Source organism: Enhydra lutris, unplaced genomic scaffold, assembly GCF_002288905.1.
Source record: "Enhydra lutris kenyoni isolate GAN:26980312 unplaced genomic scaffold, ASM228890v2 scaffoldscaffold65, whole genome shotgun sequence".
Lineage (NCBI taxonomy): Eukaryota > Metazoa > Chordata > Mammalia > Carnivora > Mustelidae > Enhydra > Enhydra lutris.
The window spans coordinates 85,574-98,394 of record NW_019154149.1 but is presented as its reverse complement, the minus strand read 5'-3'; positions in this window follow the sequence as shown (position 1 = coordinate 98,394).

Genomic DNA, 12,821 nt, shown 5'->3' with positions numbered 1-12,821 from the left:
CTCCCCTGCCTCTTGGGAGACTTCAATGGTCATGTGAACAAAAGGTAAGAGTGCAGCAGGAAGGCCGAGAGGTTAGTCCAGTAAGCTACAGAGAGAAGTATGCCAATTCAGTGGCCTCATGGGACCCCTCTGGAGGATGTTGATGGCCAAAACAGAACTAGAGTGCCACACCTCCTGTGCCTACACATATGCTTACCCTGGCCAAGGAATTCTTGGGCCTCTTGAAATAGCCCCCAGGTTGTACTGCCTCCTGAATGTGTACTTAATAGCCCTAGATAGAAGCTACTTGTCTTCTTCAAGGCACATTTTCTAATCAAATAAGCAGTATCTCCACAGCAGCCAAAAGAGACCTTTAACTGATGAATGCCAAGGCTCAGGCAAACCACAAATGCCCTACTCACCATGTCGGTCCTACAGAGGAAGCTGCGGTTCCATCATTTCCTGTGCCACATACAGCTGCAACACTGAATTCTACTAAAAATGACATGCAGTATGTGTGTCTGAGGTTATAACAGATGGTGTCCACAATGCACGCAGAAGCTTCAGATAGCCAAATGGCACAGCCGTGGAGATTTTCCAAAAGGAAGACAAAAAAAAAAAAAAAAAAAAAAAAAAAAAACAATAAAAACACTCTCACCAGTGAATATCTGAGGAGTTTTTATATTACTTTCCACTGTGGTGAAATAGAGAACATCCAGTTCATGTGAGGGCTCCGCTAACTGGGAGAAGCCAGCCAAACATGAAGGGGAAGATGCCACTGAAAAGCTGTACCTGAAGGGTGTGCTCTAACCCTTTCTAGAAGGAGCTACTACCTTAAAGAGGTGGAAGAACAGAATTTAGGCCACTTCATCTTGCAAATAGATCTGGAATTCCCTCTACTTGCCAAGGTTGCCAGATCCATGAGTGGATTGCTCTAATTGGTAGAAAATCCGAATATACAAGATTTCTCTCTTTCCTACAACTCATAAAACCATTAGGGGCCATGACTGCAAGCCCCTTACTTCCCAGGAGAGATGCCTGAGGCCAAGATGTGGGAAGACACTCAGCCAAAGTCACACAGCCGATAACGACTTGCCCTAGCCCTCTAAACTGCTGTACCCCACCAGAATCCTCATACACCTAAAGACAAACAGCAAGCACCTACCCATGTCTTTACCAATTCCCTAAAACCTGCCCCAAATTATTCCTGACCTGATTTTAACTCTTGCCTACCTCTGGACCTTCAAACTAGGGCTTGGATTTTGTCACTAGCTCTCTGTAAAGAACTCAGATTTGCCTTCTCACCCTGGTCCATACCTTTGGTTCCACTAACTCCAACCCCCAATCCCAGGAATCTTATCTGAGTCATGGCCCAGCCAATCTAAACCATGGCTGAACCATGCCTAAAGAAGAGGAGCTTCAGACAGAGGCAAAGCCAATACCAAAGTCTAGGTCTCCTGACTCTAAGACCAGTGAAATTTCCACTATGTGATACTCCTGCCCCTGCACTGCTATTAATTCCACCTCCAGAGCAGCCAATAAATCTATTTCCTCTTCTTCATCACATGAAGATGGTTTTCATATCTCCACACTGCCTTAACCAACCCTATCTGAGCCTTCTCTCTTCTACATGAATTGTCCTTAGCTTCTTTTATTTATTTTTTAAAAGATTTTATTTGTTCATTTGAGAGTGAGAGTGAATGCACAAGTAGGGAATAGGGGCAGAGGGAGAGGAAGAAGCAGACTCCCCACTGAGCAGGGACCCCCCCCCACATAGGCCTTAATCCCAGGACCCTGAGATCATGACCTGAGCCAAAGGCAAACAGTTAATTGACTGAGCCTCTAAGGCACCCCTGTCCTAAGCTTATTCAATTTGACTTCATAATTCATGGTTTCCAGACCTTCAGAGGGCTCATAAACTCAATCATCATCCTCTTAAAAAGAAAAATAGAGAATACTTTGGATTCATCATATCAATTTAGACTGTCTGTTTGTATCAATATAAGTTTTACTGCGGCCACATTGTCATCAGCCGCACATCACATTGTGCCAAGTTGTGGTCAATGAAAACCCCAGGACTATGTTCAAAACCAGAATCCTTCCTTAGGGATGTTCAAATACTGACAAGAAAACAAAGATGTTTTCTCTTTCTGTTGGGGTCTCCAAGATGGGATTTTGAAAATCCAAAGATGCCAGAAACCATGCAAACCAAGAAAGAAAGTTCATATGCAATAGGAGAGGTTGGAGCCAGTAAGAAATGAGCAGAAGTGTGTGTGTGTGTGTGTGTGTGTGTGTGTGTGTGTGTGCGCGCACGCACATGTGTGTGTGAGAGAGAGAGAGAGAGAGAGAATGAGTACACTAACCCACACTAGCATGTGAGCACACATTCACTGGTGCTATCAAGTCCCCAATTTCCAATATTGAAATCTCCTGAGCTGCTTTGGTTCCTGCAGCTCTTCCACTAATTCTGGGAGCTACCCCAGTATCCTGCCAATAAGTCCTCTTGCATGTTTAAGTTAGGAAGGAAGCTTTCTGTCACTTACAACCAAAAGAATCTTGACTCCAAGTTGCCTGAGATCTTCACATGGCATTTTCCCTCTCTTCCTTCACATTTTTGCTTTATAGCCACTGTGGCACCTTTCCTTGCTGAAGGAAATGGAAGATTGGATATGTGGACAACTGGAAGGGTAGAGAGAGGAGGAAGTGTGATAATGTTAGAGACCAAGTCTTCTACTTACCATTTTGCTGAGTGCCAGCCCAAGCCTTCTCCAAAGATCCCTCCCATCCCATGAAGCTCAGATGAGAGTACACAGTAATTTACTATCTTACTTCTTCCAAAGATCTCCAGTCCAGATGGCAAGCCCTGCAGAAGATGAGTTCCTGGGGTGAAAAAAAAGTGCTTGGGAAAATTACAGGTCTGTGACACAGTCTGAATTTGTCCTGCTCCCAGGCCTGCATAATGCCAGACCACCCATTGAAAGCGTGAAAGGGAACACCATCTGTGTTCTGCTGGAGACAATCTAAGAAACCTTGAGCTCGAGGTGACACGAACTAAATGTTTGGGTTTGTAATGATTGGCATCAAGATCATCAAGTTGGCAGCTAACAAGTCACACAAGAACAACTTCTAAGCCAGCTGTTTGCTAAGATGGGCAACATTGTCCAAGAAGATGGTCAATGTGATGGTGAGTAGAGAGCAATGTTCCTGGCATAACTGTCCCCAAAATGGCTAAGATGTGGTCTGGCATGTTCCATTACAATTAGAGGAACTGTGGCTGGCTAATAGCCTTACAACTGTAAACTCACTCAGAGGGGATTATGGGCTCCTACTAATAGAGTAATGTTAGAGAGAGTTTTGCTCGATTACATACTTGGCCTCGAGCCTTCTATTCAAGGCATTATGACAGCATCTCTCACAAGCTCATCTACCAGGAAATCTGGATTTTCCTCCTACACTAGTCCTAGAAAACCATCAAAGGAAGATTTTATTTGCTCACTGAGTTTGCAGTTTCTTGCTTTATTTCAGGAAAAGATGATGAGTCTGGAAGCACAAAAGGTTGAGGCACAGGAACATAATGTCACCCATTTAACCCGGGGGAACACAGTTTTTACATATTTATAAATCCTTTCCACATACTAATTGATTACTAATCTTTTGGAGGAAATGTTAACAGCCCAGATGGCCATAATCTGAAGAAAGAGACTTGGTAAATGATTTCAGGTTAAGCTGAATAATAATGATGAAGAGGGATGTGCAGACGTACTGGAGTATATACCTAGACAGGAAAAAAGAATCATTTTTTTGTGGATTTTAGTAACTACTTTCCCACTAAGGAGGCTTTGATGAAGCAGCCTCCTCACCTAGTTACAAATCATCTTAGAGCCTCTACTTAGCCCCTTTGAGCTATTTAAGAAAGCACGGAAGATAAATGGGTGGTGCTTATTAGATTAACATCGATCTGCAAAGTGAAGCACTTCATGACTCCTTCAGGAATGGTGTCATGAAAAAAGTGTGAGGCAGTCATAGAGAGGCCTGCCATTTTCTTTCTTTCTTTCTTTCTCTCTTTCTTTCTTTTTTTGAAGATTTTATTTATTTGTTTCAGAGAGAATGAGAGAGAGAGAGAGCACGAGCATGAGGTCAGGGGGAGGGTCAGAGGAACAAGCAGACTCCCTGCTGAACAGGGAGCCTGATGTGGGACTCAATCCCAGGACTCTAGGATCATGACCTGAGCCAAAGGTAGACGCTTAACTGACTGAGCCACCCAGGCACCCAGGCCTGGCATTTCATATCATTGGTGCCATATCACCAAAAGTACTTGAAAAATGGATTTCACATTGCTTTAGCCAACAAGTTGGAGGAATAGATTCACACTGAGGTCTTCTGATACTAAATTTTATTGTCTACTAGATACCCAAGACACAAGTCATGAATCTCTGCCCCCAAGACAACAACTACATTTTACAAAACGCGATCACTCTAGAGACAGACAGCAGCCAGGTACATAAAAAAGGATGTCAGAAGACTGTGAGTCCTTGCCAAATAAGTAACACAGACAAAGCAAACATCTCGCTCCGGTTTTCCAGGACTAGCTTGGCATTAATTACCTAACTGGATAATATCCCCACAACACCTTCACATGTCCTTCTGGTCCTTCAAATGTCAATATTTTGGCAAATAGTGACAGAATTTAGTCAGTAATCATAGCAATACCAACTATAACAACTCACAGAGATCACATCTCAGATGATGTGTCCTTGATCCTCCACTGAAATTAACACCATAGTGTTCCAGATTTAAGAGACATTCCTATAGAGACATTACTATAGGTTGGTGTTTTCGCTAGAGGGTTTTGACCATAAGAAACCAAAAAAGATTCTGGGTAACTTATGCAAAAATTGAAATGTACTGGAAGCCTATAGAAAAGCTCAAGAGGTCATAAGAAAACTAAAGAACCAAACGAAAGAGCCAAGAACCAGGGTGCCCCAGAGGGTCTGTAACAAGTCAGCAGCTTCACCCAAGCATATACCACCACTGGAATCCATTCATTCATCCAATACGTATTTGCAAGTACTTACCATGTGCCAGGCACAGTTGTACAATGTTAGGGATACAGTGGTAAACAAAACAGACAACACCTCCATTCTCATGGGGCTTTCATTCCAGTAGAGGGAGATAAGTAATAAAAATGATGATCACAATGGTGGTGGTAATAGCTCCAATTTTTGAGCATCTACTCTGTGACTAGCACTGTGCTAAGTGGTTTACATATTCATGTATTTATTTGACAAATATTTATTGAGCCCTAGTATGTCAAGAACTGTCCTAAGTACTGGAAATATAATCATGAATAAAACCAATTAAGAATCCCTGTCTTTGTGCAGCTGACATTATAGTGAAACAAATTAATTTAAAACCCCCAAAAATCCAAGTCCTAGGGAACAATTAACTACACTTAGGTCATGTATAAGCCCCCGGCTTCACCAGGCATCCAGATTTAATTGTCCAACCAAGAGTAAACACAGTGAGAAAGGAGTCCCTAAGAAGAAATCAGGGAACTAAGAGGAAAGGAAATGGGTGCTAGGCAGTAGAAGAAAAATCCATTCATGGGTCAATGAAGACTTCACCTGGGCCTTATTGATGTGTCAGGACCCTTAGTAAAAATATACTAGAAACCAGATTGCATATACAGAAATAAAAAGAATATTTTGGACTGTTTGAGCTTGAATATGGCCATGACTTACAAGGTTAGCTATAGGATCTTGGGCAAATTACTAAACTTTTCTATGCCTCTCAGTGTCCTCTTCTATGAAACGGGGTATGTTATTAATATGTCATGAGTAAAAATATATTTATTTATTATGTCATGGGTAAATATTTAAGTGATTTCTTCACATTCCTTTAAATTTCTTTAAAAGCTGAGTGACTGTTTGAAGCTGCAATAATTATGCATTATGGTGCCAGTAACATATGTAGAAAGAAAATGTATGAAAATGATACCATGAAGGATAGGAAGGAAAATGGAAGAACACATTGTGAGGTTTTCTCTGTATTAAGGGGTGTAATATCATTTGAAGATAGAACATGATAAGATTAAGTTGTATACTGCAAATGTTAGACAACTACTGAAAAGATAAAACAAAGAGATAGAGTTAATAAGCCAGGAGAGGAGATTAGATGGAATGCTAATAATAATATCAAAAAAGTAAGGAAAGGAAGAAAAAATAAACAAATATACGGGAAAAATAGAAAGCAAATAAATCCAAAAAATTGATAATTATATTAAATGTAAATTTATGCAGGAAGTCCACTTTAAGTATGGAAACACAAATAGGTTAAAAGTAAAAGGATGAAAAGATATGTATCATGCCCTAATCATAAGAAAGCTGATTAGCTATATTAACATCAGACAAGAAGACTTCAGAACAAGGAATATTGCCCAGGCTAGTGTGAGACATTTATATTTTATAATTATAAAAGGGTCAATTCATCAAAAAGACATAATAATTCTAGGTATGTATGAAATCAATAACAGCATCAAAATACAAAAAGGAACAACTGACAGAAACAAAATGAAAAATGGGCAAATACACAATTATATTGGGAGACTTCAATATTCTGCTTTCAGTAATTGATACAAGTATACTAAAAAAAAATCAGTAAGTACATATAGACTAGAATGACATTAACCAATTTAACCTACATGACATTTATAAAACATTCCATCCACTAACAGCACAAAGGACATTCTTTTTGAATTCACATTGGACATTTCACCAAGATATACCATATGTTGGGCCATAAAACATGTCTCAGTATATTTAAAATAATTGAAATCATACAGAGACTTTTCCATAGCCAGAGTGGAATTGAATTAGAAATAAAGAACAAAAATATCTGGAAAGCTCCAAATATTTAGAAGTTAAACAACACACACTACTAAATGTTACTTTTGCTTCCAGTCCAGACAAATTATCATGGAAGGTATTTACCTTCCCACTTGAAACAGCTTAAAAAAAAAAAAAAAAAACACCTAGACAAAATACGCAAAACATGTCTCTCAAGACACTAGACATCAGGCAGTTAAAAAGAGTTATCCCTGAAATATGGAAAATGAATGAGGTGAACTTTCATATTGCCCCAGATTACTAGCTGAAGAAAGTTTCCAGGGTTCAGCACAGGGAGAGGGAACCTAGACAGTCTTCCTAAATTAAGTGAACAGGTGTGGGAGTCTGAAGAAATAGAGATGAGTAGAGCTCACATGACAGAGTTCCAGAGAGGAAAGAGCTGCAGTGAGAGAGAGATAGAAGTCCAGAGATCTTTGGGTGTCTCCCTTAAATATTCAGAAAAACTACTGATTAGTACAAGTGAGGAAACTACCTGAAACCGGGAAAGTAATCACCAAAAAGGATTATAGGAAGCAGTGCCCAGAGATCACACACAGGCAGGAATAGTATCTATGGTCAGTTAGTGTGAGAATCTCATAATTCAGGGAGCATTGTTTAGAGTTGTGATTCCCAATGGAAGTCAGTTTTGTCCCCAAGGTAACATTTGGCAAAATCTGGAGACATTTTTGGTTGCCCCAACTAGGGGCATGTTAGTGGTATCTAGTATGTCAGGGTCAGGGATACTGTTAAACATCCTACAATGCACAGGATAGACCCTCACGATAAGAAATTATCTGTCCCAAAATTTCAATAGTACAGAAGTTGACAAATCTTAGGTTAAAGTAATAAAAAGGATCTTGCCTCAGTGGTAATCAAAAATTAACTCTAGTCTAAACTATGTTTTGCCCCAACTAACAAAACTTTTGCTCATGCAAGACCTAAAAAGATCAAACTATTTCCACATAACTGCATCCCAGGACAAAGCTCAAGAATATTTATAGGAATATAAAGATATTCAGTATCTAATAAGATAAAACTGACAATACTTGACATCCAAAAAAAAAAAAATTTGCCAGACAGGCAAAGAAGAAGAAAAACACAACCCATAATGAGGAGAAAGGTCTATTAAAATTGACAGAGAAATTAAATAGATGATGAAATTAACAGAAAAAGGCATTAAAACAATCATTTTAATTGTATTCCATATGATCAAGAAGCTAGAGGAAAGACTGGACACATTATGTAGAGAAATAGAACATATGAAATGATCCAAACCAACTTCTAGAATGTCTAAGATGAAAAATATACTGGATGGGATTAATGAGAGATTACACATTGCAGATGAAAAGATTATGAAGACATAGCAATACATACCACCTAAAAATGAAACACAGAATGAAAACAAACTAAAAATGTAAATAAATAAATAACATCGGTGAAATATGGCACAACTTCAAATATAAATATATATATATATATATATGGTTCAAGTCTCCAAAAGACAGAGAAGGAATAATGGCCAAAACTCTTAAAAAATCAATGACAGCTATAAACTAGCAGATCCATGTAGCTCAATCAACACAAGCACAAGAAACATGAAGAATGCTGCACCAACACGTACCATAATCAAAATGCTTGAAATCAGTGATAAAAAGAAAATCTTAAAAGTAGTCAAAAGGGGCACCTGGGTGGCTCAGTTGGTCAAGCAACTGCCTTCAGCTCAGGTCATGACCCTAGAGTCCCAGGATCAAGTCCCACATCCAGCTTCCTGCTCAGCAGGGAGTCTGCTTCTCCCTCTGACCCTCCCCCTTCTCATGCCCTCTCTCTCTCTCCCATTCTCTATCAAATAAACAAATAAAATCTTTAAAATAAAAAGTAGTCAGAGGAACAAGGCTCTTGGGTGGCTCAGTGGCTTGAGTGTCTGACTCTTTTTTTTAAAGATTTTATTTATTTAACAGAGAGAAAGAGTACAAGTGAGAGAGAAAGAACACAAACAGGGGGAGCAGCAGGCAGAGAAGCTGGTTCCCCACTCTTGGGATCATGACCTGAGCCAAAGGCAGACATTTAACCAACTGAGCCACCCATGCATTCCAGTGTCAGACTCTTGATTTAGGCTAGGGTCATGATCTCAAGGTCTTCAGATTGAGCCCAGCATTAGGCTCCATGCTCAGTGGGGAATCTGCTTAAGATTCTCTCTCTCTCCTTCTCCCTCTGCCCAACCCCACATGCATGCTCGCTCTCTCTCGCTCTCTCTTTCTCTCTCAACTAAATCTTTTTTTTAAATTTTTTTCCTTTATTATCTTTTTTTTTAATTTTTTTAATTTATTTTCAGCGTAACAGTATTCATTGTTTTTGCACCACACCCAGTGCTCCATGCAATCTGTGTCCTCTCCAATACCCACCACCTGGTTCCCCCAACCTCCCATCCCCCACCACTTCAAAATCCTCAGATTGTTTTTCAGAGTCCATAGTCTTTCATGGTTTACCTCCCCTTCCAATTTCCCTCAATTCCCTTCTCCTCTCTAACTAAATCTTAAAAAAAGGACTACTCAGAGGAAAAGAGAATGATACAGAAAATAAGCGTTGGCAAGGATATGGAGAAAATGGAACTCTTGTGCTTTGCTGGTGGGAGCATTAAATGGTGAGGTGTTGTGGAAAACAGAATGGTGGTTCCTCAAAGAATTAAAAATAGAATCACTGTATGATCAGGTATTTCAATTTCTGGGTATGTATCTGAAAGAATTGAAAACAGAGACTTGAACAGATATTTGTGGACTTATGCTCATAGCAGCATTACTCTCAGTAGCCAAAAAATTAGAAGCAATCCCAATGGCCAATGACAAATGAATGGATAAATAAAATGTGCTATATACATACAGTGGGCTATTATTCAACCTTAAAAAGGAAAGAAATTCTGACACATGGGATAGTGTAGATAAGCCTTGAAGACATTATGTTAAGTGAAATAAGGTAGTCACAAATTGACAAGTACTGTATGATTTGCGTTGTATTAGTTACTAGAGTAGTCAAATTTACAGAGCCAGAAAGGGTAAAGGTGGTTTCCAGGGCCTGTGGAGAAGTAAAAGAAAATTGTTTAATAGGGACAGAGTTTCCATTCTGCAAGATAAAAAGAGTTCTGGGGATGGATGGTGGTGAGAGTTGTATAATAGTGTGAACATCCTTAATGCTACTGAACTGGGCAAATATAAATGGTTAAAATGATGAATTGTATGTTATATATGTTTTACCCCAATTAAAAATGAAAAAAGATGATATTATGAATAACTTTATGCCAATAAATATGACAACTTGGATGAGATGCACAAACTCTTGAAAGACAGACTACCAAGCTGCATCCAAGAAGAAATACATAACTTGAAAAGTGCTGAACATAGTAAAGAAATAGAATGCTTGTTAGACCTTCCACAAAGAAAGCCTCAGGCCCAGAGAGGCTTCAGAGGTGAATTCTAGCAAATATGTTTTTAAAATTCTACTCAAACACTTCCAGAAAATTAAATAGGAGGGACAACTTCCCAACTCATTCTATGAAGCCAGTATTACTCTCTTTAAAAAAAAAAAAATGTTTATTTTAAAGAGAGAGCAAGAGGGTGTGCAAGTGTGGGGAGGGGCAGAGGGAAAAGGAGAGAGAGAATTCCAAGCAGAATCTCCACTGAACAGAGAGCCTGACGTGGGGCTTGATCTCATGACCCTGAGATCATGATCTGAGCTAAAATCAAGAGTCAGACACTTAACTGACTGAGCCATCCAAGTACCCCCAGCATTACTCTTAAACCCAAACCAGATAAAGACTATTTTGTTAAGAAAGAAAATTACAAGTGGATATCCTTCCTGAACATAGGTGTAAAAACTCTTCTTTAAAAAGTTATTAAATCAGGGGCACCTGGGTGGCTCAGTGGGTTAAAGCCTCTGCCTTCGGCTCAGGTCATGATCCCAGGGTCCTGGGATCGAGCCCCACATCAGGCTCTCTGCTCGGCAGGGAGCCTGCTTCCTCTTCTCTCTCTGCCTGCCTCTCTGCCTACTTGTGATCTTTGTCTGTCAAATAAAGAAATAAAAAATCTTTAAAAAAAAAGTTATTAAATCAAATCCAAAAGCATGATAAAAAAAAGATAGTAAATCAGAACCAAATGGAGTTTACACCAGGAATGCAAAGTAGATTTAACATTCAAAAATTAATTAATGTAATTTACCACTTTAAGAGAATCAAGAAAATTCATGTGACCATCTCAATTAAAGAGAAAAAGTTGTTTAAAAAATTCAATACCCCAGAACACCTGTTGTCTCAGTTGGTTAAACATCTACCTTCAGCTCAAGTCATGATCTCAGAGTCCTGGTATCCAGTCCCACATCAGTCTCCTTGCTCAGCAGGGAGACTGCTTCTCCCTCTGCCTGCCACTCCCCCTGCTTGTGCTCTCCTTCCCTCATAAATAATGCATACATACATACATACATACATAAGTCTTTAAAAAATTCAATATCCATTCATGATTAAATCTGTCAACAAACTAGGACTAAAAGGAAACGTCCTCAATCTAATAAAGTATGTTTTTTAAAAAACACTAAATTAATATCACATTTAGTAGTAAAGGATTGGCTGCTTTCCCGCTAAACTAAGATGTCCAGCCCCACCACTTTTATTTAATACTGTACTAGAGATCCTAGCTATTGAAATAAGGCAGTAAATATATATATATGTGTGTGTGTGTGTGTATATATATATATAGAGAGAGAGAGAGAGAGAAAGGGAGAAAGAGAGAGAGCGAGCATATCTATAAAAAGAGAGGGGAAGAGAGATAGAGTCAGAAAGAGAGAGGGGGAGGACACTATGTATAGAGGAATAAAGATGAAATTAACATTCATAGTGAAAGTCTAGAACAGAGATCTGAAGACAGAAAGTGTATCAGTGGTTGCTTAGTGCTGGGACCAGGGTGGGGACAGAGTATAGTGGAGCGATAGCTAAAACAACACATAGGGCTTTTTTCTTCAGGTGATGAACATAATCTAAAGTTGACTGCAGTGATGGTTGCACATTAGCAAGTCTGATATCACTATACATGTATGCTAGAATTGAACAGTCAAGTAAATGGATGGCAATGGTGGGAGCCAGGTTTCTCACTGTTGGCATGGGAGGTAGAAACAAGCAAGGGGAGAAAGCTGGAATGATTTATGTGGTAATGGAAAGTTGGCCACATCAGTAGGAATCCATGTTCACTTTCACATATCCATAGCTGGTTACATACAGAAATAATTTACAGATGTGTGTATACATGTATATACTCAAGTTAGTACATACACATATATTTCTTTGTTCTATAAACTGAAGAACTAGAAGAAAGAACACCTCAATAGTAATGAGTATACTTAATACCCAGATCTTGGTCTTACCATTCTCCAATAAAAGGAATCAGGTCTCCTTGGAGAAATGGCGGATTTGAGGAACAGGTCCGGGTATATATAAAAGATGATCCTAGAACACCTTGTAGGGAAAGGAAGTGCTCAAAAGAAAAAACCTTACATTGACAAAATTATGGCAAAGGAATACACACACAGACTAAAAGAGCTCTCAGTAGCCAGAAGTGGAAAAACTGGAACAACAAAACAATTTATTGGCTTATATACTGAAGTATAAAATAAATGTATGTGAGTGCATATTATATAATCATATGACTGAATAAATAAATAAGTGGGAGAGAAGAAACAAACCTCCCATATAGTACAATTCCAAATAATTTATATAAACATTCCCCCCTCCAAGTGGTGGAGCATAAATCCCCCTTCCCTAAATACAAGCTGGGCATAGGGACTTCCTTCCAAAGAGTACAGTATGGGAGAGGTTCCTGGGTGGCTCAGTCAGTTAAGCATCCAACTCTCAATTTCGACTCAATCAGGATCTGATTGATCTGAGTCCTGAGGTTGAGCTCTGAGGGGAGTCTGCTTGAG